The sequence below is a fragment of the Rhipicephalus microplus genome, chromosome 5, assembly GCF_043290135.1.
Source record: "Rhipicephalus microplus isolate Deutch F79 chromosome 5, USDA_Rmic, whole genome shotgun sequence".
NCBI classification, from domain to species: domain Eukaryota; kingdom Metazoa; phylum Arthropoda; class Arachnida; order Ixodida; family Ixodidae; genus Rhipicephalus; species Rhipicephalus microplus.
The window spans coordinates 204,918,936-204,945,345 of record NC_134704.1 but is presented as its reverse complement, the minus strand read 5'-3'; the positions used below and the strand labels follow the sequence as shown (position 1 = coordinate 204,945,345).

Genomic DNA, 26,410 nt, shown 5'->3' with positions numbered 1-26,410 from the left:
CCAAGGTTGAAACGCCTTGTTGCATCGGCAGCTCAGATGTCGTCGGGGTTGTATTTTTCGCCTTGAATGATGCAATCCCGATACTTCTTGCTTGCGTGCTTCTCGACAGACTGTGATGGAGTGCCTGAGTACTTGTGGTTTGCAAGCAGTGCTTCCGCGTCTTTCTCGGCGCTTTCTGTGGTGTTGCAGTCGGCGGAACAGCAGGCGCTGGAAGCGTTTCTGGCGACTTTTCTTTGTCCGAAAGTGTCTGACTTCTTGTTGGTTTGGAGATCTTATTTTTCGATGTTCTTCAACTGGTGAACGCGCTTTCATTTAATTTGGCGTTCGCCGATGCCCTCGTTGCAGTCTCTCTAGTTGTTTTCTGAGTTGGTGAACTTCGTTTTGCTTGCTTTGCTGGTGCTGCTCAGGGGATGGCTGTAGTGGCGCCCCTTCTGGAATGGGGCATTCATTTCCTTCGAGGTTTGACGCGTCCTGTAGACAGCTGATGCATGGTGAGCTGGTGTCTTGCTTATCGGGCATAGTTGGTAATGTGCCATCATCATGCTCTTCAAAGACTTCGGTAAGGTGTTCCAGTGTGGACGCTTCGGACAGACAGCTGCGTGCGAGGTTTGGTGTATGTATCACTTCTGCATTTTTTCGGTTCTTGGCGCTGTAAGCACTGTATGGGGATACCACATGTTACGTCGCATAACCATGCTGAAAATGCAAATTTTGGCAAGTCTGCGGTGCCGTGGAAATGAACTCTTGCAACAGAAAACATTCAGAGTTGACAGATAGTTCATCAGGGGCTTCTTCTTCGCGGCTCACTATGAGTGGTTCTTGCGCCTGGTAGCATGCGACGTTCGATGCGTGTGAGCCTTCTGTGTTTGGAGTTTCTGGTGGCTGCGCACTGGACGGCAACACCGCAACAGGGGTAGTTCGGTAAGGTTTGAGTTGTGAATGGCCCTCTTTCGGTGCAACTAACGATGTGAGCTGTTCTGGCGCATGAATCTTGGTGGTAAGTCCAGGGCTTGGCGTAGCATCGTCTGAGCTCCGCAGCTCTATCCCGACCATTGTGAGTGTGCTAGATGTGAGATGGACATTGTGAGTCACCAAAGAGCCAAGCGATGGAAAACCAGGAGGCGGGCCAAGTATGCGAGATGGGGAGTAAGCTGCTCCAATGCGTAAAGACTGATTTTCACTCTTTGAGTCATCTTGGCGTTGTTTGGTATTTTCCCCATGTGTCAGCTGGTCTACCATGAACAAGGCGTCCTTTTTACACGAATAGTGACCGTTAGGAGCCTTTGAAAAGCTGCGTCGTAGAAAACCAGGTGGTGAACCGCGTATGCGAGACGAAGAATTAAGAGCATCAGGTTGGGGGGCAACGTCTCGCGTCATAGGCTGGAGTGAGGACTTTCGAAATGCCGGCTTTCGTGCAGGAGGGAGGCGCGCTTGATTGTTAGGTTTTTCCCGAAACGCGCATGTTCTTCTGAACGTAAACTGATGTGCCACTTCGTCTTGCGGCAGCTGTCGATGCGCGCTGGGCTTTCGAATGGTTAAGGACTGCTTAGGAAATTGGCGATAGTGTGCGGTTGTCTCTAGATGGTTGGCAATGAGTAGGTCTTGGTCAAAGTCGTTAAAACGAGTGATCATTTCTTCTTTTATCTTTTGCCAAGACTCGTCATTTTCAAAGCTGTGGGTGAGGTAAAACTTAAATGCCTCACCGGAGATGTAGTCAGTGAAGTTGATGATCATCTCCCGTTCCGACCAGAATGCAGCGGTGGCGTGGACCTCGAACAGGTCGAACCAGTATTGTACGGGTCCATCATCCGCTGCTCCGATGTACTTGGGGATGGGAAGGTCAGTAGATGCTTCTGACATGACGCTGGTCTATGCGTATTGCTAGGCGCTCTTACGGTAGACCATGTATGCTCAGGGTATCATGCGGAGGACTGCGTAGATGATGAGCGCCTGATGAAGGGGCTGGCAGGTCTTCATCCAGTCGACTCGTGTGACGCTACGATGACTGGGCGACGTGGCCTGGCTCACACCTCATGTTTATTCCATTCTCTGACTTCTTCCTTCTCTACCTCTACTAACCATCACTTGATACGTCATATATATATATATATATATATATATATATATATATATATATATCGCGTATACTTAATTCAACCCGCAGTACGACGCACAAAAAACGTTTGCGTGAGTTCATATGTGCTGATGCATAGAACACATAACACGTAGGCTAAATTATTTATAAACAAGAAACACGCACGCTTATAAAGTCGTGTTGTTTTGCTCAAATACAGAACCACAGAGCCCTCTCCGGCCCCTTCCCTTCTAGTTTTTTAAGTCTGTGAAAAGAAGGAAGTGATCTGCACAGATCTGGCAAGCTTGTTCCTGTAAAGTAGAGAGTTATATTTCACACTCGCTGTCCTTTATTAATTTTTCGTTTAGTGGGGTGGCTAAGGGGAGAAACGTGTCTTTCGGAAAATCAATGGACGTACACGGTACAAATCGGAAAATGTGTCAGAAATTGCTGTAATCTCCAGAACATGAAGAGGATCATTTGACAGCTGGTGGCAGGACTGGTTTTCCAACTGAAAGGCAATATTTATGAATAAATCTTAAGCTACGAGTGAGTGACTGTTTGTAGTACTGTAGACTGCTGCTTGTGTTGTCAGCAGCTGTGCATTTTTTATATATTTGTCATGTGAGATCTTGCAATTTCTTTTCCACAGTGTTTCTCAATATAGCTCCGTCATATTTTTATAGTTTCCTTTCTCCAGACTCAGTGCAGAAGAGCAAACAGGATTGGTGTGATCAGCGAATAACTAGTTTATTTGTCTTAATTATCACATACCTTGTGTGCAGTTTGGTGGTGTAGGTGTCTTCAGGACGTCCTATATTCAGTGGGAGAGTCAAAGATAACTAAAGGCAAGAAACGGCTCAGTTGGCTAAAGTAGCTGGTGCATATCACTCTTCCTATATTTTATATCTTTGTGACTTATACTGCTCTACGCACATGAAGTTCCCATTCGTTTTAATATTCAAGTGGTATATGAACTTGTTTCCTCAAGGCTTTTTTTAAATTGAAACGACCCTTTTTACTTTTAGTTTGACATGTAAATCAAGATATTTAGCTTACCTGTATAACAACGGCTGAAATGGTATTGTCCACCAGAGAGGCAGTTAATTGATGAGCCACTTAAGGCACAAAAGTGCAAGATGTGTGGTTCATAGTTAATGCAGTCGTGTAGCCGAGGAATGGGACACTGGGAAAATGGCCCACCCTTGAAATGTTCAGCAATGGAATACCGAGAACCACATAACACATACTCGACTTGCCTGCACTGAAGACCAAGGACGTCATCCACCTATCCCTCCACCACACAAAGTTCCACCTATATCACAGGTCATAAATTCACAGCCCATGTTCAAGCATTTTGTCAAGGTTTACACGAGCTTATGTTTTCAAATGGAAACATTTTTCTAAAAGAAACAAATATAAACATTTCGCATCAGTGGCGACATTTGTGCATGCAATTTGTTTATGCTAGCTTTGTCAACTTGAGGCCAGAATAGAGTAAAATACGTAGTTCGTTAGATGAACTGAACCTTCACCCTAGTAATAATGTCCCGACTTGACCTCAGTCGGCTGCTCACAATTGTAGCTGATCACTCTAGTGAAGAAACTGTTATCTTTGATGGGTCGTTCAAATCGTGTTCTAAAACCAACGTCAAGTGTTGCTTTTCTTCTCCTGAATATAATGCAATGAAAAGCTAAATGCACACACATCAGAAGCTTATGATTTCAATCTTTTTATATCAAAACTAAATATAACTCACAGCAGAATGATGAAGTATTTATTTCATAGAAATTGTAATGGCTTGCTCAAGCTCACCCAAATAACACATCATTTTCTTCCTTGGAATGTAATATTGCGTGCCTAGTGATTGTGCTATCTGAATAAGCCACATTTGTTGACAGTGCATCATAATTCACACCTGAAAGGGCTATAATCTTAGCAAGTGTTAATAGTACTCTTCGCACGTGATTTGCAGCTAACTAAAAGAAGAGACTTTGCCTGTCGAGCTAGTAATACAGTCTAAGGACATCAACACTGCGAAAATACACCAGCCGCAACTAAGAAAGCGCACACCAGCAGTGATTAATCCACATATTTTATTGTTTTCTGCTGTGAAAATAAGGCTGGCAGAGTGAGCCCTGCATCCAGTACCAGGAGGCTGCAGCGATGAAGTCCTGCTTACAAAACACTCACCAGCTGAGAGGAGAAGTACTGACGTGCCAACCATCCAAAACGAAATGCCGCAGAAAAGAGCGGTGGTTACTTTTACAGTCCATAAAAACATGCTGAGAGTTCAAAGTTGTAACGTTGCTGATCTCCCAGCCAAGTAAAATAAGGGTACACTGAGAAAAGATACTGAGGATACGTCATCAGAAAATGACAAAACAAGAACCGGCGGAGGTTTGTATTCATCGCATGAACAGTCTTCAACTGATAAGGCGAGTAAGTAAATGACAAACAGTGAGTGCTCGAGGGAGAGCTGTCACACGAGCTCGTCAGCAGTCAAATGACACAGGCTGGAATCGGGGGTGGTGCCAGGGTAGGCACAAAGAGGCTAGACTGGAGCCCCCCGCCCCCTCCCCCCGTTTTCGTCTGACCCCCGTGTTGTGTTATGACAATATCTTACGACTATGTTCCCAAGAAGAAACAGTCGTAACACGATGGCAAAGTTCCCCACCTCTCTGCTCCTCCTGAAGAACCTCGCTTATCGTGGTTGCACCCCCGGCATACACCAATCCTGGCACCAACCCTGGCTAAATTACAATAGGAACAACAGAAAACTCAAAGCAAATGTTACCACCATACTTTCACTTATTTCTTTGTGGACAAATGAATGTAGCGAGAAGTATGTGGAACACCAAATAGAAGCACCACAGTCCACACCTGCTAGTGCCTGCTTTCATAATAATACAAAGTGCTGAAGAAGCATGCAAAGAGCAATCCTACGAAAAGAAATATTATAAAGCAACAGGAGGCTGTGTGGCCCTGACTAAGACAACACCACAACAAAAAGAAAAACCTTCCAGGCAGGCAAGCAGTTCATGCACAGCACTGAAAAGTCATGAAAACCTACCTTATATGTCTTTCTTGCACAAGAACATTAAAAGGAATACGCATTGATGGAGAAAAAAAGCCATTACTCAAATCCGGCTCTTACGCACTGAAGGAAGATATTTGGCTGGATTCCTAACAATGGCTTCAGTACAACTCGTGAACATACCCTCAAAAGTGCTGACTGCAAGTGAACGAGACACGAAGGCAGACTACAATGCGACACAATAAACGCATTAACCATCAACCATTAACTTATGCTAGAGTGGATGCCACAAGAAATCTTTAACACTGGGAACACTCAACATTTCGAACCGAAATCTCGACCTCACAAACAGAATAAGAATGTTCCGATGACCTGCTGCCTATCGCCATGATGTGAACCAGTAGCATATACACACACACAACTCATCTTTACGTGATTAAAATACTCTTGCTTCCAGGTTTATAGAAACCGTCTCACCAAATTTCTCTGTAATAAGCTCACCACCTCTATCGTTGCTGGGAGTGTGTTCAAATTGAAGAAGACAGAGGGCACTGGTGGGGCTGCATGCAGATGGTGCTCTTCGAATAAATGAGCAATGGCCTGCATGGTCATCTTTGACCACCTTTTACGTCTGAGCCATTTGTTATATTGACGTTGACATGTTAGTGTAGTAGTTGTGCCGAATGAAAGGCATGAAAGATATAAATATCAGTAAGAGTAGCTTCTAAACTTTAAGAAGTCTTTTAAATAATGCTAAATTTGAACTGTGTTATAATTAAAAAAACAAATTGTTGCTCTATTGACACTGTGTATACTATAGAGAAACATTTGTACTGTTTCTAATATCCTTCTACATGAAATGAGTGGATAAAGGCAGGCTTGTTTAAGCTAAAGTGATGCTTGGAAGCCAATTAGAGAATGACAATCAACGTGCTTTCTTGTATAGCCCCTGTCGGACTCGGCTGTCATGTTCATTATTAATATTATTATTATTATTATTATTATTATTATTATTATTATTATTATTATTATTATTATTATTTGTGTATAGATAGGGCTCGCATGTTTCTCAATTTAAATGGCCTTTCTTAAAATTTAATGCTGTGCCTTGCTCCAAACAACTTTTTGAATATGAAAAATGCCATCACTAGCTCTCCTCTTACTCGATTTATCTTGAATGTGTGTTTGATTCAGTGAACTGCAGGAAAGTTTGCTGCTCTGACTTACTGTCAGCGACAAATTCAGTTCATTGCACTAAAGCTGCCGGGAATCTGAATAGTAAAATTATTTCAGTGTGCTAGAGTCGACTCAAAAAAGCACTACTCCGGCAGAAGGTACGCAACAATTATGGCAACAGTGGAGTCGAAAAGAGCTCATACTAGTGGATTTTCACATAAACAAGTAGGAGAAGAACTACTATAACTAATCTTGAGATCCAGTAAGCTTTCTGGTTTTTAGTTTGGCACAACAAAGAAGGAAAAAAGACTTTTAAGTAACGTGCGCGAGCACAGGCTTCCTGAGCTGTCCTGTGATGATGTTTTGAAAAAAAAAAGAAACCAATTGAGAAGGTACAGTCAAAATGAAAAACAATCATGCATCGGCATTCTTTCAGTTATACTGCAGGGTAAACAAATCCTTCACTCTTGTGTACAACTTCTTTTTTTTATTTTTTGGTATTGCTGGTCAATTTCGCATATTGCCATGTGGGTGTAGTATATATCTGTTTTGTAATTTTGAATAACCTTCAGCCGCAAAACGGCACTTGTGTTCCTGTGGCTCATTTGTTTTTAATCTTCTTCGTTCTACTGTTCTAATATCAAGAATCTATACCAACTTAATCTGTCAGTCCTATTCAAGCTTTCTGACTCCTATGATTGTATTACTAAACCATGTCAGAGTTATGACCAAGCATGCCTCAAAAATGTTTGGAGGACCGTTTGAGGTACGACAGGGTTCACAGCATTCATCACATTGGTTGCGTGAATATTGTTTTTTGCTGTTCAGGGACACATGCACGGTCTTAATCTTTAGTTTTTGCAAATGTGGCTTTACAAGCTTCAGTGCTTTTATGATGTGAATAAGGTAGGAAAGACAATTAAGCATGACTTACGACCACGAGCTTGTTGATATACAACTGAGACAAAGCTCAAGATGCAAGACCACCCCAACGTTTATTCCAATTGATTGAAAATTCAAATATTTAGATTAGTGCCTCAACCTTTTTTAAGTTAGGTCTAGTTGCAGGGGTCAAGCTCACAGCAAACATGAAGTTACACTTTGTTCATCATAGCACTTGAGCGCAAGTACCAGGCAATGAAAATTGAAATTAAATTGTCACTTTCTATTTGTGGCACTCGAGAACTAGCATATTTGTAAACGCATGCAAAACATAGATTTACTGAATCATATGACAACATTACAGCTGTTATTCAATCATTTTTGTAGCCATCATAACTCAGGTGTCACAAATTCAATGGGGCATTTTTTGCCCATAAATTATTATTTCAGATATACCAAATGCGTAAAACACAGAAAAAATATTTTCACTTTGCCTGAAGAAATAATGCTGGTAAAGGCTTTATTAGCTAGATTGCTTTGACAACCAGTTAACATGCAATTTTAATCATGGCATTGTGGGGAATGTTTATTGAAGTTTTGAAAGTGGGATATTTTTGCTGTTTCAGGTCATTTGTGCACTGACGATGACTTCTGCATAGGAAATGAATCATCTGTCTTGTTTTCATAAAACTTCAGTAAAAGTTTCTTGAGAGAAAGGTTTTTAAAGTTGGCAACAAGACACCGATGAGGGATGGTTAGCCCATATCATTTCATTATGCATGCGTGTACAAGAGTCTAGTTCACTGCTACCATATGTGCCTTCCAATGCGCTGTCACACAGCTACAGGTAGAAGCTTCTTTATGATGTAACATAGACAAGATGTGTAGTCACTGGCAGAAAGATGGGCTTCGTGTCGATCAGAGTAAAGGGACATGGTCACTGGGTAGACCTGCAGTCAGGCCTAAAGTAAGTTTTACAGTATTGCAAACAATGACTGCCTTGAATGTCATGCATATACGCTTCATTAATTTCATTGCTCATTGGGAGGTAGGGCTTGGTGGTATACCGTCGGTTAATATTGGCTTTCTTTATCGGTTGGGACCAACGATGACATGAGTGATGCTGCCAGCAGCTACAAAAGCAGGAGCAACAGTGCGTGACCTAGAAAAGGCTGAAGTAAGAATACATTCCACCCAACGCTGAACCTTGCAATCAACACAAGCCCACAAGTTTGTCTTTTGCAAGACATAAGTATTGTCAATGGCACGATAAGATCCTCAGAAACGTCGCTGAATTAAGTGGTCGGGCATGCAAACATATCCAGGAATGTCACATTGTGATTGAATATTGAAGTGCTGCGAAGAATTCTGCACAGGTGGTACGTAAACCCACGTGATGCCATACACCTTACGTTATCTGCCAGGGGAAGCCTTCAGATTTTCCGCGTATTTGGGCATGAAAGACAGTCTAGAAATATGCCTAATTTTACTTTCAAGTGGGCATAAATGGTCAGTTCTTGAGTCACAGCATGTGTTGAAGCTAATATGTCTCCTGTTACTGGCAAACGACCCTGCACCCCTGAAAGTCTAGCAGCGTCGAAGCTTATATTTCTTGCAGATGGCAGAATTTGTTGTCATCTCAACCAGTCGCCACTTTTTTAGAAGTATATTTCTCTGGGACAGGTGAACATGTTGTTTGAGCTATGTTACAGGGCATCAATGACAATGTTGACAGCTCCTATGATATGTTTTGGATATGTTTGACATCTGCTGCAGTTCATGGGAATATATGCAACAATTGTAACTGAGGGAGTGTAACATGTACCGATAAGAGATGTACTCAAGTATTCTATGACAAAGAAATCACGTAATTTATTCCATGTAATAATGTAACGACATAACGACTTACCATTTATGCCCTTTTGTAAGCACAATTAGGTATATCACAATTAGAGAGTCTTTTACACACACACATGTACACGGGCCATCCAAAGACTTTCCCAGGCAAATAACATGAGGTGTAGTATAGCATCAGGTAGGTGTACGTACCACCTGAGTAGAATGCTTTGTGGCACTTCAAGATTCAGTCGCATTGTAACATTGCTGGATATGTTTACAGGGCCAACTACTTGATAGAGTGACACTTTTGATGATATATTGGCTTCAGTCTCCACAAAAAAATGCTGTGATGCTGCTCAGATAGTGGGCATAAGTTTTCAGGACACGTAAAGGAACTGAATGGCCGCCATATGTACTCCTTCGACGAGTCGGAGATCTAGCACAAATTGAATTAAAGATGTTGTACGATGATGTATAGTGGAACTCTCATTTCATATTCGGGGAGTAGAATATACTGTCGCGCAAGCATCTGCTGATCCCCAAAAGTTTGTAAGGGAGTTCTTGGTCTAAGGAAGCTCAATATAGTAGCATTTCTGTGTATCAATAGCACGAAGTCGAGACAATATGTATAACGGCCTGGCACCATGATACAAAATGTTAGTATATTACGTAGTTCACAAAAATAGGACGAAGGAGCTTGTATGGCTTATCAGCATCTAGTATTCGGAGATAGGAAGCTCTCAACACCTATATATCTGCATGGGTAGAGCTGAATACTGGATGGGGAGAGCACGAGGATAGGACTAGGCTAGCTTTTGGACATCAAATACACACTGGCTTACGCTGACAAATGTGCCTTTTTCAGATGTTGGATTACAGAATTCAGATGTGAACTGTGCTCATCTGATGAACTCGCGATGAGTAGGTTGTCGAGGCAAGCATGATAGAATTCAAGGCTGGGAAAAATGCTGAAATGTATGTCTGGAATTTGTCATGCCCATGGCATATGTAGAAGATCAGACACGATGAAAGATTTGATGGTTGAACCACATGAGGCCAATTTCGGAGGAAATCTGCATCATATATCTGACATCATATACGAATGTGAGGTGCTGGGTTGAAACAGCTAGGCTCAGTTGACTGTTGGTGCTATGCCGTCAGCATCCTGATTTAGACTTCAGCATCACTTGCAGAACACAGTAACACCAACACACAGCACACATTGGACTGAGTAAAGCCGTCAAAATCTGTAAATATGTCCGTAATTTGGTAAGGCTGCCTCAAAAATTCTTTTCCATTGCAGCCCGTTTGAGATAGTGCTTCTAATATAATTTATGTATTACATCAATTTCATAGTTGAGTTGCCTTGTGCATAATTATTTCTTCATTGTTTCTCTGTCATCAGAGCCCTGAGACTAGAGCTCTCTTTTCAAAGAACCATCCCATACTGCTGTGGTGGCTCCGTGGTTTAATATATCAAATATTGATAATGTAGTGTGTTATAATACTTTTGCAACGAAAAGAAGGAGGTACAATCACTATGCCTTAAAACACAAATAATAATTTGACTGATCGCTTCGCACCAATGCAGAGCTTTCCTTAGCGGTTAAGCTGTCGAAAATGTTGGAAAATAGCGCTCGTGTTGTGCACACTCTACCGAAGTTCTCGTAAGTTTTGCGACGTTGTGCTTATACGCTCGCTGGTAGCATAATCAGGTACTTTCCCAGAGTGTATACATGTAATGTTGTTAGGACTAAGTTATTAGCGTACAGGCGTAGGTGGACTGTTAAGGGCTTTGCACATTTCTTACTAATAAAGCATGTACGTGCATACGCTTAGTTATTGTATTTTACATGCTGCCGTATTGTGTTCATGCGGTCTGGTGTATGTCGCAATCAGAGCGAGGTGTGTCTGAGATTAAAACTACACACACGTGTGACCATGCTGGGTCACGTTGTCAAGGGCGTAGCCAGTGTTTATTTCTAGGGGAAGCATCGAACCCACGCTGTGGCTGAACCGGTATTATTGTATTGAGCTGTATAGCTTGAACCTAAACTTGTGGCAACGCCTAGCACCTTATACTACCACCTAATTTAATTAGGACGAAAATTGTGCGCTTCTTCGCCTCTTTACGGCCGTCATTCTCGCATGGTATTTACGCGTCATTCTCGCACGTACAACCGTGGTTTTCACGCATGTCGAGTTCAAGACTACTGCAGCTGCATACCATCCGGAACTCCGAGATGATGAAATGAAATACATGCTGCAATCGGATCAGCTGATGATGGTTTTCGCGATTTCACGAGGATCGCCTGTTTTTTTTTTTTTTTGCTGATGCTTTGTAACGGTGTCTTTTGATCGTGATCAGACCTATCAGGTTGTGTTTGGCGCAAAATCACGCAAACGTTTGGTGAAGACGTTAGCTAATTCACGGCCTGAGGGTCGGAAATTGCGATGCGCAGATCGCAACAGTCTTATTTCCTCCGCTATGATAGGTGTCCGTGTAACACGCAACGCAAGCTTAGCACAGTCGTAAGAAGAAGTACGCTGGCTTTGTTGGTTATACAGACAGCTGGTGCTGTAGAAAAGCTATTATTGGCATTCTACTTCATTAGACAAAATTCATTTCAAAGTCTTTTGCGCCAACCACGACCTTGGTCGTGATACCAACTCGCCAAGCTGAGCGACAGTAGATTTTGACATTTGCTGGTTGACTACAACAACGGTGCCTTTCTTAGTACCAAATATCACTTTTGTTAAAGAGGCTTGGAATCATTTTTAGTTTTGTTGTGAATAAATACTTCACTAGCCACATTTCGGGCGATTTTGTCCGATTTCATCGACGCTTCCTCACTAAAACCTGGCAACACTGACTTTGTCATCTGGGTTCTGGGCAGGGAAAAGATAATTTCAGCTGCCTCAGCAACGCCAGCGACGAGCCAGATTACATTTGTGAGTATAAGTTACTGTTCTTCTGTACGAGTGCCTTCTTGTTCATACCTGTCACGTGCACCTTAATACACCGCTCGCCGTAGTGTGCGAATATTCAGCGAGTAAGTAGGACGAACAGCGGCGGCTAGTTGCGTACGCGTGACCCGTGTGATCGATCTTTTTTATTTCGATTCGAGGGTACATAGTACAGTACAGGTAATCTTTTAATGTGTAACTTGTGTAAGCTTACCGCAACGTGACGGGAGCATATGTCGTCTGCCTATGTCTCAGGTATCTTTCAGAAAAGTGCCTGCCTGACACCAATGCTAATTTTATGTGCCTTGGTGTCAAACTTGTGCAGTGGATAGGCAGAGTGAGCTAAGTGGTGCATACATGTAGCACATGTCACACCATTTTACATAACCGCGTCATTACGATCCACATATAACAAGGCCAACTACTGCCGTCTACCGTGGGTTCAGCGTGGTCGATATGTGGAGCGTGGCCTATTGCAACTAGAGGCAGTTCTCTGTGTGGGAGGTTAGTACGCTTGAAAAGGCTTGTTTAACTTGCTAGCTACATTAGATATAATGAGCAGTGACGTTTAAAAGTTTTGTTACATCAATACGAGTAAATAAAAGTGGCATCAACATTTATGTCAGTTACTTCGCAGCGAAGAAAGATGTGGTGGTTATTATGTTGCTACGAGCGGGGTTAGCTTGGCAGACAACAAAAGGAGGTCTGAGTTACATTTAGTTTTTTCTTGCTTTGCACGCCCAACAATACCTTTCAGTTCGTTTTGAAAATTCAATCGTGGCGAGTCAGAAACACAATATGAAATTTCAAGTAATCATTCATTTGAATTCCGATGTTTGCCTTGTCTGTTAGCTTCATGTGGTTTTAATAGTGTTAACGCCCCTCAATCCTCATCGAGTGATGCTGCCTCCTCGCACAAATGTGCCAAACTAAGTTTTCTGCACCATCCTTATAAAATCAATGTAGATTATTACATGCTGCACCTGAGTCCCACGTTTGACAGTGTGTATCAGTGGAAATACCATTGCTGGTCTAAACATTTGCCACTTGATTTCGAGGCCACCAATCCCACAGCCATACACCAGGATTATTTTAATACCTGAACAGTACTGGCACGCAATATGTGCTATACTGCATGCACCCAGAAACCAGATGCAATATTTAACCACCCAGATGTGTAAATTCAGTTGTGGTGAAGTTGCGCGCAAGTGCACAACAACCATAAAGCCGTTAAAAATTTTTGAAACGATACGGTAGTAGCGGAGTCGAATGCGTTTAATTATCTAAGCACAGTAATCACTCCTTTCATTCTGATTTTCACTACCCTTCGTTGGTACCTTTCCCGAAGCCGCTTTGCCCTCTTGCCGAGCACCTAGCTCTACTAATCTTGCGCGGCATACATCATCGATGACATATTGCTCTAAACACTGTCTTGTTACGGCTGCCGCGACTCCGCCCTCTGTCTACGGTGTGCTTGTTGGCGAATCGTTGTCGCTGTGCCAGCCGGTGTTTATACGAATACTGTCAGTATGAACCCTGTCCTACGGACCACAGTACCTGTTTTGCAAGCACGTGCATGCATGCGGGCATCACGACAAACGATAAGTGGCGTGGACAGCTTCTTGTAGGCTAACAGGAAGTCATAGGTGCTTGCTTGACCAATTGCAGCGTATTTGTTCTGCCCGTCAGATTCAACTTCTTGATATCACGTGCCAACCCAAAAAGCATGGGGAGATTGTTTCTTGGAATTTGTGGAGCATTGGTGACTTGTTGCGCTGTCACGTGGAGGATCATTGATTATGTAGCATTTTGCATATGAAGCACGTGCTTACTTTAAACGTTTGAAAAAAATTATAGGAGGTAGTTTAGGGGCCTTTTAAATGGGCAGGAGCGGTCGCCGGATTTTAAAATAAGAATTTCTTTAGTTATTTGCTATTCATGAAGAACAATTGAGGGCGGCTGAGAAGAGGCTCTAGCGAGACACAGTTGGAGGCTAAGGAAGCTCTGTTAAACTATTGCAAAGCGTCATTTACTAGAAACAGTCTATGTCGACGTTGGGGTTAATTTGTAAGAATTTTATTTAGAATGGGAGGAGATAGAATGAAAGAACAAGAAGGATCAAAAAGCTTGTAGACAAGCTAAGAGAATTCGTAAATGCTTTCAACATATGTAAAAATAGAAAACGAATACAGCACATCATCAATATTGACACATGTTTTTCAGAGCTTTAGATTGCAGACTGGGATGGCTTCAGCCATTTATTTGTGTCTTGAGTAGATGCTACGTGGTGTTGCAATTCGGAAGAGTCATTTTGTTGTTATTTTCGCAGCAGGATTATCGTAAGTTAGGTGCAAAACAGGCTAATTCGATTCTTTGAGCTCAAGTGCATCATTTCAATTGAATCCTTCTTGTTCGGATGCCATTTTGTCTCCATTTTATTGACGCATTGAGCCTCCACCCGTTCTATGCACCTTCCATGGCTATTCTCATGTCTTGACCATAAGAATAGCCATGGCCAATCTAGTATGGCTCCAATTCATTCTTTTGTTTTGTGTCTTCCCTGTTCTAGATAGTATACTCACAAAATAGCCCCTCCGCTTTATCGCGCATCTAACTTGAAATGAAAGTTTTTACTCTTTGTTTATATTTCATATCAATAATGTTTTGCTGCTATAGTCATCAATGTACGCTGTATATAGCATTAACACAAAAGTAAAATTTCTTCTGTGCGTGAAAAAGAAAATGAAAAGCGTATCCGTAAAGTAGGTGCTGATTAGCCTGTATTTTATTGAATATCCTTTATGTGGGCATGTGCTCGTAAACAGCACAGTCGGTGTAAAAGATTTGGGTTCACGTCATCACTTTTCGGGCTTATTTGCACCTTACCGTTTCGCACCGTTTGCAGCAGGGCAGTTGTGTATCGCCTACTGAACATTTGCGAAACCACCTTTATACGTAAACAGTGGGAGCGCACCCACAGTTAAGGGTAACATACTTGCCAGAACAGCATTTTTTTCAGTTTTGAATAGTGTTGACACACTTGAGACATCTATTAACATTTTACGGCACACAAAGCTGGATACAAGATTTTTATAAAGGAGGATCACCATTTGGAATAACATTTTTGCTCTTCTTGGGGTATAAAAAGTAATAATAAAATAATAAGAACAGGGGGAGGGTCCCAGCATTCGGTTTGCCCTTATGAAATCGGCCACCACTTCTGAAAGAGCACATGGGCTTGAAAAGTACACATAGTGAAGCAATACGTGTGCAAACCACACCACCAAATGTTACCTTATTAAACTCCACAATAAACAAGTAACAATAGGCAACGTACTCGATCACAACCAGTCTATTAGATGAGAATCGATGACATGCAGAAGCTACGTGGCTAACCTGTAATTGTTATCGCAATGTAATCGACAAAGTAATGCTGTAAACAGCAGCAGAGGCAAGCATGAGTAGCAATGATGCAACTTTGAAGCTCGTGCACAAGGCTGGTTTTTCTGTGCCTGCATTCACACGGTGCAAAGACTGTTTCATTCTGACAAGGCATGAAAGAGTGGGCTGTGATGAGTGCCTATGCTGTCCCACATCTGTATAGAATGGAGAACATAAACAAGCATTTAATTGCAAGCAGCAAATGAGCAACAGATCTGGCCCTTCGCGTCAGCCACGAGGAAGTCAAATAACATAGAGGTTAATTTCGAGCAAATATTTTTAGCATCCTAGTTTCCTCAGTCTGAGCAACATCGCACACGAAAATTTGTTGCAACTCCCCCCCCCCCCCCAAACTGCCACCACACGTTAATATGGACATTCCATGCCTGCCCAGGTGGAGCGCGCCCCGCTTTCAACGTTGCAGAAATGCACTTGGTGTCTGCTAGATGGCAGAAGACTCTACACAAGGTCTGTACAACGCTGTCGGCTGTTTCAAAAACACATCCGTTTTCGAAGTATTTCTTTTTTAGCCTAGCAAGTGTTGTCATCCTGCCATGATAACAAGGAGTTCCTTTTTTCTCGTGCTGTTGACCTGTGGTTTGCATTCCAAAGCTTGTTTAGTGCAGTTTGTCTGCTACCACTTGGACACCAGTGCTAGTACAGAGTTGCAAGTTTCAAAACGTCTCGTAAGTGCTTTTTAGGGGCGAAGCTCCTTAGGGCGTGGGCTGTGCGTCCCCTGTAGCCTGTATGTAGCCACCTCTAGTTTAGTTCTTGCAGTGTTCACTAGACGGCGGTACCGTCCCCTGTATGTAGCCACCTCTAGTTTAGTTCTTGCAGTGTTCACTAGATGGCGGTACCGTCTCCTGTATGTAGCCACCTCTCGTTTAAATCTTGTAGTGTTTACTTGATGGTGGTACTTGTAGCTGATGATGAAAAGCTGCAAGATGTTATAAACTAGAAAGCGGTACTTGTAGTTGATGAAAGACGCGAGATCTTATAAAATAGGAATGATGTCACATATGGCGCGTGTCATTGGTTGAAGGCAATCGTTCGATTTAGTGCGGCGACGTACGCTAGGGGGGGCGATGTAATAAAATCGAGTGGGCAAAATGTACAGAGAAGTCATGGTTTACCAGGTTTACCTCCGGAGCTTCGCCCACTCATCATCATTCACTTCGTGGATATGGCGGAATTTTTTTTATTCATAGAAACCAGAAAAGATGAAGTCTTAAAGTGAAGCTTCCCTTAAGGGCGGAGCTCTAGTCACTTTCTCTTTAAAGCAGAGCATTTTTAGCAAAATAAAAGCACCTAACCATATCTGTCTGTCAGTCAGCCTGTGTTGTATCTATCTGATCGATCGATTTATTCTGGCGTACTAAGTTTCGGCGCTCTCTGATCGTCTTCTTAACTTGACACCTTAACTCGGCAACTCACTTATGATTGGACTTAGTCGAGACTCGCTCATACTCAAATTAAACCATGTGCTTGATTGAGTAAGGGTGAGTAATATTTTAGCGAGCTTGAGGCCGAGCGAGTCTCGTATAAGAAAATGTTGGTGGGTCAGAATGAGCCCCAGGCGCAAAATATGTATAAGGGAGTTGGAGTGTGCTCTAATATTTTGCCAACTAATGTTTGACACAAACCAAAACTAGCATGACAGGACAGAAGAGTTTGATCCAGCAATTCACTGACATTTGGCTTGTATTACATACAAGATGTTTACTCACACTACTTACAAATGCATTAGAAAGCCAAGAATCTATGGATGACTGTTTTCGAAAAGTCTCTTGTCACTGTCTTTTCGACCACTGATTTACCCTGCACCAACCATTCTTGTTTTCCTTTATTGCTTGCTGCACCGTGCAGTATACCAAGGGTCGGTCAACCAGTTTTCCTAACTTATTGGGGGTGAGGCCCACCACCGGAGGCACAAGTGTTGCAATCGCTGTGGCGTGCAGGGTCGGATCGCCTGATCTCGCCACGCGCTTGTAAAGGAAAGCTGACAGTTGCATGTGTGATTTTACCGCGACTTTGCAGTGTCTTCATTTTAGAAGAGCGTTGTTTTGCTCTGGCTTCATGTGTGCGGACTTCTGTAGACTAAACAATCTAGAAAGACAGCAAAATTACCGGCGGAATGCCACAGTGCGATACATACGTGAGGGTACTCTCACGGTGGCTTGCAGTTCCACTGTCTCCTCTCTCTTTTTGTGTTGTGGTTGTTATTCAACTATGGGGTTGACATAAGCACCGACCATGAATGCTCTAATAAAAGCGGAACATTTAAGTTTCCACACGCTCACAACTAAAAATGAATGTGGGAACAGTTCAATTATGTATATTTCAAAATAGGATTCAGGTGTGTATCATTGGGGGAGGTTGCTGTCATTGTCATTACACTCCAGAATGTGCCCCGTTGTTGACCAATTAAGAGTCTATATATAGCTGGGAAGTCCAATTTTTTCCGTTTATTTTGGTAATTTCACCATATTCCAGTCTATTTCTTTGTCATTTGCTTCTCTGTGATCGGCCAGCACGTTGGACGCAACCTTCTTTCTTACATCATACATGTGCCGCTCCAGTTAGAGCTACTTTTCTCGCCAAGGTAACCTCACAGTAGCCTCTGCCACTCTCACCCTCCTCCCCGGCTCTACTTCTCTGTGTGTGTACTCGACCATACTGGTTGCCATCCACCAGTAGCGTAGCCAGGGGGTGGCACACCAGGCCCATGCCTCTGCCCTTCTAATATTTTCCTATGGTATATAGGGGAGCAGAAAATAACAGTCGACCAAATCTACTTGCCTAGCTGGGACCCATTCTAATCAACATGGCGCCCCCTTCGAAAAAAAATCTGGCAACGCCTCTGCCATCTGCGACCTCAGCTCACAGGGTCCTTTGCTTATAGATTACGTCTGTAGGATGCGCCCATAGCCACTGTCCCTTCCTCTTAACGCTGTTTTAATCTAGACGCGAAAACTTGAGAAGCTTGAAAAACTGAGTCACCTTCTAAGAGCTGCCGTGAAATATCGCAGATTTTGTGAATAAAGTTTAAAAAAACTGGACACTCCCATTATTTGAAACCTCTGAGCCCCACCCCTACTTTTTCTTTGTCTTGAAGTTGCGTCGTCCCGTCAACGGTCCTGGCGACGGACATCTGCGGTACTGTCGCTAGGGCAAGGGGTGCACGCCGTTGTTAATTTACCTGATCGAACGCGCCTTCAAGGGAGATCCGACGTGATACCTAACCCCACGGTGTGGAAAAAAACAAGGTGGGAAATTGGGGAAGGGGAGATGTAGCGATTAGAAAATTTATTGGCTTGGGATTCTAAGTCATGCAGGGAATCCTGATTAGGCCACTTTTGCCATTGTACATTTGTGCTTTGCGAAAAAGCGTATTGAGATTTAGAAGGGGCTGTTATATTTAGGCAAAGGGAACTGCGCATAATGTTCACTTATGCGTTTGTATGCTGCCTTATTATAAGTATCAGTGTAATCACTGATGTCTCAATATGCTACTATAAATGTTTAGAGCAGTGTATGACATTTCTGCTTCCCAAAAAAAACTAACTTCGCTCCAGTTTTTTTTTTCACAACCTGTGCTCTTCGGTTTCAGGAATCTCCCAAATTTCATGATCGCAAGCTTGCCAGATTCATATTTAAATTCGCAGAGTCTATCAAACAATTTTACAGGCAGAGCAAATGCTAATATGTACTTTATTATTGTTGGCTCAGTGGGGTGGTTCAAAATACCACTTTCATTGAAATAGCAGTACTTATGTTTACACTGCACAAGTTAGGTGATGTCGAATGGATTATACATATTTTCTTTCTAAATGTAAGCCTTCTTCATTACACTGCTCAAAATTTGGTATCTAGTGATGAAAATTGCATATTTTTTCCCCTGTAACCTGCTCAAAATTTACATTTCAGTGCTCCAAAAGTAATATTTTGCTGCTCCTAAAATTGCTCAAGTTGTATTTCGGCTGTTGCACCCCTGACCTTGTTCAACAGTAGCTTTCAGTGACGCTGTGTTCAATAAGCAAACAAGTTTGATATTCGGGCATTCTTTTCGCATTTCTGCTGGTGCCCCCGTAATCTAACATGCACCTACTAGTCTGACCAATATAACTGTTGGCGCATGACTGAGGAATTTTGTACACTGCTCCTGTAACACAAGGAATGGAGGAGATTCGGTGTTTTTCACCATATTCACCTTTATTTTTGGTTTTGCCTTTGGCCCCGAGCTTAACAAGTGTGCTAGTGCTGCCCAGCTTCTTGAGAGCCGTAGATACCACTGCCGCATCATATCTGGATGCGACACTCTTAATTGTGCGCCATCTTGTGAACAAGTCTTACAAGTGTTGTGTATTTTAATGCACTAATAAGAGCTTGTATCAATAAAGAACTTGAACGTAGGGCAGCAGGCATGACCCCACGAAAATGTGCTGTTTCTACTAGCTAGGCCGTGTGTTCTAGCGCCACTGTCGGCTAGCGAAAACCACTCACTTGGGTGTCAAGCATAGCGGGGTTGACTCTGCGGTTCTCTGTCGTCCATAGCGCGTTCCTCCAGTCACTGTGGCTTTCATGTGAACGCTGCTGCATGCGGTCACCTACGAGTACGTGTTTGCTGTGAGCGAGTAACTGTAAACGTGGATCCTTTTTTTTTTCGTGCAACTGACGCCTCTCCCGGATGCTCTGGCACATGTACATGGGTTCTCAAAATGGGTTCCGTGAGTGGCAGAATGTATGCAACCTATTCCCGGTTTACACCCATTAGGTACTAATGTATTTAGACAGGCGAGTTCGCATTGCATTTTGTATTTAAGAAAGCCATCGCAAGTGAAATCCGCACATCAGTGTCAGCACGTAGAGAGAAACACTTGGTTACATGCGAAGCCGCGGTGACAAAACGAGTGTTCAAATCATTGTAAACGATAATAACGGGTACCTTGGCACTTTATTCGTGACTCATTACGCATCGGCAATCACTTGGCACAATTTTCTTTAATGGCGATTTGCCACTGCTTTGTTTTTTAATCGAAACCCTCAACAAGAGCCTAAATAGGTGTCGCTGCATGCGTGCTGGCCCTGGGCTACACGAGCTTTTGGCTTATCTCGATCAGTGTTTCGGTCGCTGGGAGTGTGAATTTGTTTTCTTTCTTTTCTTCTTTTTTTGCAATAAAACCTGCCTCACCATAATCAGCGGTTGGTTTGCGTGGACAGGGATTCTTTCACCTGTTGTGCGCGAGTTTTTTACGAAAGTCACAGAGCGGTGCGGGCAGCAATCACAAGTCGATGTATTATTGGCAGCTCTTCATCGACGGTGATGACCTATAGATATTGAAAAAATATAAAACTGGCCAACTTGTGCTATAATAGTAGAGCGTGGTTGCTCATGTAGAGACTCGTTATCAGTTTCACTCGCTTATCACTTAGTGCCATATGCACATGCCTTACGAGATAGTCTATGCGGCGAAATTTCTTGGCTCTCGCTTTGCACTCTTGGAGGTGGTCCTGCATGAGGTGGCCGCGAACAGAGGGCAGCATGCTTTTGTTTCTTAAAAGCTCTTGACGCTATCATTTCAGGCTTTTTTCAAGCAAGCGATCACTGTTAGGTCACTAAGATTCTTGTGCAATCACTAGTTTTTAATTTCTTTTTCAGTGTGGTGTGTTCTTTAATGTTTCCGCGGAACATAGCTTTCATTAAAACCTTTTTTAGATGTTATTTCACTTGTTACGAGGGCTAGATAGGTCACGTGTGTGGTATGTAAAAAAGTACTGCAGTTTATACTTATCCATAATCTGTTCAAAAACTTCCTTCAAAATCTGTTTCAGTGGAATGTGTATTACAAGCCAAAAAAAATATGCACTGGTGCCCCCACCTTGCTGAAAATTGGTATTTTTAAGCTCCCAGGACAACTTAGTAAAGGCTGCTAACTGCTCCAAAATTGAAATTTCGCTGCTCCAAAAACGGTTCCCAGTTTAGTTTCAACCATCTCACCCCAGTTTGAGTAAAGCGTTGTTATTAGGTTTGAAAACTGAAGGTTTGATTCCTGTGGCAGTTCTGTCGTAAAGTGAAGTACGCTTCCATTCTCTGTAAAGAGACACTAAAGAGCAAAACATTTTTTTGCATATTAGTAACTGTAATTTCACTATCCCAAAAACACCTCTCTTGCCGCGTGAGATGCTCGGCAACGGAGAAAACATGCAAGAAGAAAATTTGGGTAGAGATTCCATTGAGATCGTCGTGCCAAATACAGTGACGTACGAAATATTGAAGGCATCTACTGGGGGAGTCCCACATAGCTTCTACTCAATAAAAAAGATGTAGTTTGTGTTGAGTGGGTGGCAGACCTAGAATACGTTGGTTGGAAAATTTCATTGAGCCAATGTCGTGAAAATACGAAAAAGACATTTTGAAATATGCTATGTGATGCTCAAACGCCGGGATGCAACAGCGGCGCTGACTGCGCCTATATATAAAATTCCTCTTTTGTGTGCTGAGCTGTGCGAAAACAATGAAATTTGCCGAAATTGCGCTACGCTGCACCAAAATGCCCGACCCGACTGAAAATTTCCTCATTTGCCCTAATTTCAGTGAGAAATGAAGACCACTTTAGCCACTTGTAGTTTGCATCATCAATCTATGCGGGCCGACCCTAGCCCTAAACGGCAGTGTAAGATAGCTGCTCATTAGGTCAAGACACTCGCGAAACTCGATCGCCCAGATGAAGGAACAACGCCGCGTGCCTGTCGGTCTACTGACTGCAGAAGATATTTACCGGCGCGACGCCGCAACTACAGCACAAAAGATGTGTTGCCGCAGCCAGCAACACTTCGTTGGAAATATGAATTTTCTTGTCAGCAAATGCGGCCATGGCGTGTTACGAATCATTAGGAACTAAAGCTGGAAGTGTGCAAACTCTCAGCATATCGAGCTTGTACACTATCAGCTCTAGTTCATGCCATGACCACGTCAGTTGCCATAGCAACGCCACATGCGATAGATATCCGGTGCCGTTGCGAGGACAACTGGCGCGTGCCATTATTAGTTTATCTGGTCAAACGCGCCTTTCGGGAACAAGCCAAAAAGTTGTGCCCTAAACCTAACCCATTCATAAGAAAATCGAGGGCGGGGGGGGGGGGGGGGTTGTGCCTCGAAAATTTCTTGGTCTTGTTCTAACCTGTGCAGAAACACCGCTTAAGCCACCTTCACCATAGTATATGGGTGGCCTGCGGAAAAGCGTTATAATATTTAGAAGGAGCTTATAGTTGTAGTCTCTAGACACTGCACAGTTTGATCAATGACTGATGTATGTATACGCCACATATTTGTGACAGCTAATATGCTCGGTGATGTATAAAAACGTTACTGGCAAAATTATTTGCAGTACAATATGACATCTCTGCCGCTGTAAAAAGTCAGAGTTTTTTCCCGTTTTACGAATCTCGTGGTCACCATCTTGGGAAATCCAAATTTTAATTCTCAAACAATTTGACTAGCCTGTTGACTTCTCATGTGTACCTCATGATTGTTTGCTGGGTGGGGTGAATAAAAAAATACTACTTTGTTGAAATAGCAGTGCTCATATTCACACACACACACGCACACACACACACACACACACATATATATATATATATATATATATATATATATATATATATATATATATATATATATATATATATTCAAAATTTAAGCCTTCTTTCTCAAGATGCTCGAAATTTGGTTTTTTGTGATAAAAAAAGGAATGTTTTTTTGGCTTGTAACCTGCTCCGAATATGAGTTTCAGTGCTTCAAAAGTATCACTTTGCTGCTCTGAAAATTGCTCCATATTCTCGTTTGGCTGTTGCACCCCCAACAAATGTTTAAGCAAAAAATTTAACATTGAAATTCCGACCTTGATTTTTATTCATATAATGAAATGATGACGGTGAAGCTTGTAGCATTAGAGTTGTCAGACCACAGTTTGTTAATCTAAGTCAAGTCATTGTTTCTCTTTATTGTCCCGAGTATATCTACCTGCGGCCAATCTGGAGGCGCACGCACGCTTTCTCCACGGCCTGTGTACAGGAAGGAGGCTGTGCTTCCACCTATCCCCGCAATCTTGTTACACACTAACTCACCACCGTCCATTGCAAAAAAGGCTAGCGCGCTCAAATAATGCTCAGGTTCTTTTCTACTGTCGCACTTCCTGGTGAAACCAATGCAATGGAAACATGGTAGTAAGCATATATGACAACTCTTTCTGGTACTTCAGGACAGGAGTAAATCGATAAATATTCCATTCTGCACGCATGTACCTTTGTGCGTTGCGTTCAGAAGGCTCGGCCACATGATCCGTCACTAGCTGGCAGACGAAATGACAGACAACGTAATTTTTTTCTGGGAAAAATTGTTTTGGGATCGCTTACTTCGAATCCACATAGCGGCAGCCAGTGACCATGAAAATGATAAATTTTGCGCATTTTTTTTTCAAGGTGAACAAAAATTTCTTCATTTTGTTCATATCGTGTTCACTGAAACAAGTCCTTCAAAACGGTGAAAGTGAAAGCACAATAGAAATGGTCACTATTTTTCACAAGTAGGCGTGAATAGCTCTCGCAATAGTAGGAGTAATAGCAATATTAATAATATTGTCAATGAAAATATTAATTGTACAAAATTAAAACACAAAAGTTAGAAACATGAAAGAGCATGTAGTGATACAGTTTTGGACAGTCATTGTAGTAAAGCAAAAAACTCCAAGAACACGCAATCCCAGATGCAATCTTCAGTGCCGATGAAAAAATGTGAAACATTTTCATGTTCAATAAGGCTCGCCAGAGACGCAGGGGAACAATACAATTTAAGAGAATCAGAAAATGTTTTTATTAGCACTAATATATTTTCATTGCGCCTGAAGAAAAAAAGCGCTGTTGGCAATACCCTGTCGTGATGCTTTTAGCTGAAGTAGTGCAATTGTTTCTAACCAGAAATGCTTTTGTTGGGCTTGTAAACCAAACCAGATGGCATGTCATTTTGATCTATTACCATTTATGCAATTAACTAAAAGAATTCAGAGAAACTTTTCAGCATTAGCACCGACCCTTCTGCGTGACTCTTGTACACACTTTCCGGTCAGGCCAGTAGCAGGTAATCTTCAATGTATGGCTCAAGAATCAACTGAGATACAGAGAATTGTCATGGATTTTTCTTCAAGGAAGTTATTTCACTGATATATTTATGAAGGACGCCATAGTGGAAGGCTTTGGGAAGTTTCACCACGTGGAGTTCTTTAACGTGTACCTAAATGATAAATACAACCACACAAGCCTCAAGCATTTTCGAATTCAGCGAATAGATTGTGTTCGATCCTTGGAAAAAAGATCTTTGTGCTGTTACGTGTGCGTATTCACTACCATATGCATGAGTGCCAAAAAATGCAGGCTGTGCCCGCACACACACCTATACTATTCTCAGTGCTTCCTACGAATAGAAAAATAATTGGCACCAAAAAGTGGCCGGGTACAGCTGATTTACAATGGAATGCGTATGCGGCAAAAGACCTTTTGAAGAGTTGCTCTAGACGCCCTCATGTGGAGTGCGCTGACAGTGTATAAAACAACTATATTTTAGTCGCGGCAGCTGCTTAGGCCATAAAAACACGCAACGAGCGAGTGCCTATAGACCGGCCGTGATGTACCATCCATCCGTTTTAATTGTTCTCTTCACAATTGATCAGGTAAACGTGCATGTACCAAAATACATATTACCAAACCATCTGATATTACTGTCTCGATTCATCTTCTTGGCATCGCCTAAAGAAGTACTGAAACAAATTTTCAATATTTAAGAATAGTTGTTATATAGAAGACGATTGGTTTCAAGAAGAGTGTTGTGTTGCCCGCGAAAGTTTCACATAAATTTTTAATACCTCAACCTTTGAAAGAGACTTTCAGTTTCGAAATCAAGTGAATGGCTTCTCCGTAACATGACAAGGCAGTGTGATGTTGCAGGAACTTGGCAATTCGCTACGTACTAATGGTATATAAGCGATCTGCTCGTGGTACATATAAACGATGAGTGCATTCGCCCTATTGACCGTGACAGTCATTTCTGTAATTTAGGCTGCACGGAAACTCCGTCTGAATACTCCGGGAAACCTTGTTGACTCATCACGATAATGTCCACTCCATTGCTCGCCAATACTCTGCAACGAAAGCTTTAAAATCAGAGTAACTATCTTATGCATGCCGGCTGACTATTGTGCGCTGAGAGGGAACACTACTTGCGTACAGAGGCAACTGAAAATGTCCCTTTTGCGATGTCTCCAAATTGTTTCGGTACACCTTTAAAAGGCACTAAAACCAAAAGCATTTTTTGCGTTATAGTCAAGTACAATTTCTCAATCAAAAAAATACCACTTGTACCACGAAACAACGCGTAGTAAGTGAGAAAACGCGCGAAAAGAAAATGTGGGTGGAGATGCCACTTTGATCTTCTCGCACGAAACCTCGCAACTTCATGAAATTCAAACGCGTGTACGGGGTCTTACGTAAGTATTCAAAATGAAGTACACTGTCATCTGTGGGTGTGATGGACCTAAGATATGAAGTTTTAGAAATATTGATCAAGCTAATGTTGCGATAATACAATACATTTTCGAAATTTGAGCATCACGAAATTAAAAAATAAACTTCTACCCTAATTTCCTCCGCTGATAATGAACTTGTGGCATGAGAGGTCTTGTAGTGCCGCATTTCAGTCTAAACTGAGACATTGGTTCTCTTTAGTGTACCTTTAAGAAAATATTGCCAAGTTCTGGTGCAACACCAGTCACTTCAAGCACTGTTTTGAAGCAATATTTGATTTTATTCAACTAATACATCAGAGGTTCAATGGCATTTTAGTCCTATGACTTCATTGAACTTGGTATTGCCGTAGACCTCGTGTTGTAGCACCCTAACATTAATCACGAGTTCTTTTTGGGGCATGGCATAGCGTTATTAT

The 26,410-nt window shown here is 42.3% G+C and overlaps 1 protein-coding gene across 2 annotated transcripts in view; it reads left to right on the top strand.

Annotated features, from left to right (window-relative positions):
* Nucleotides 1-26,410, top strand: part of LOC119173381 (uncharacterized) — a 69,023-nt gene that overhangs the window by 32,101 nt on the left and 10,512 nt on the right. Inside the window, exon 2 of one of the 2 annotated variants that reach the window (XR_012895568.1) lies at nt 15,812-15,885. The exons of the other annotated variant lie outside the window; for it this stretch is intronic. The gene's annotated coding sequence lies outside the window, so the exon portion shown is untranslated. The remainder of the gene's footprint in view (nt 1-15,811; nt 15,886-26,410) is intronic. 2 annotated transcript variants of the gene reach the window in all.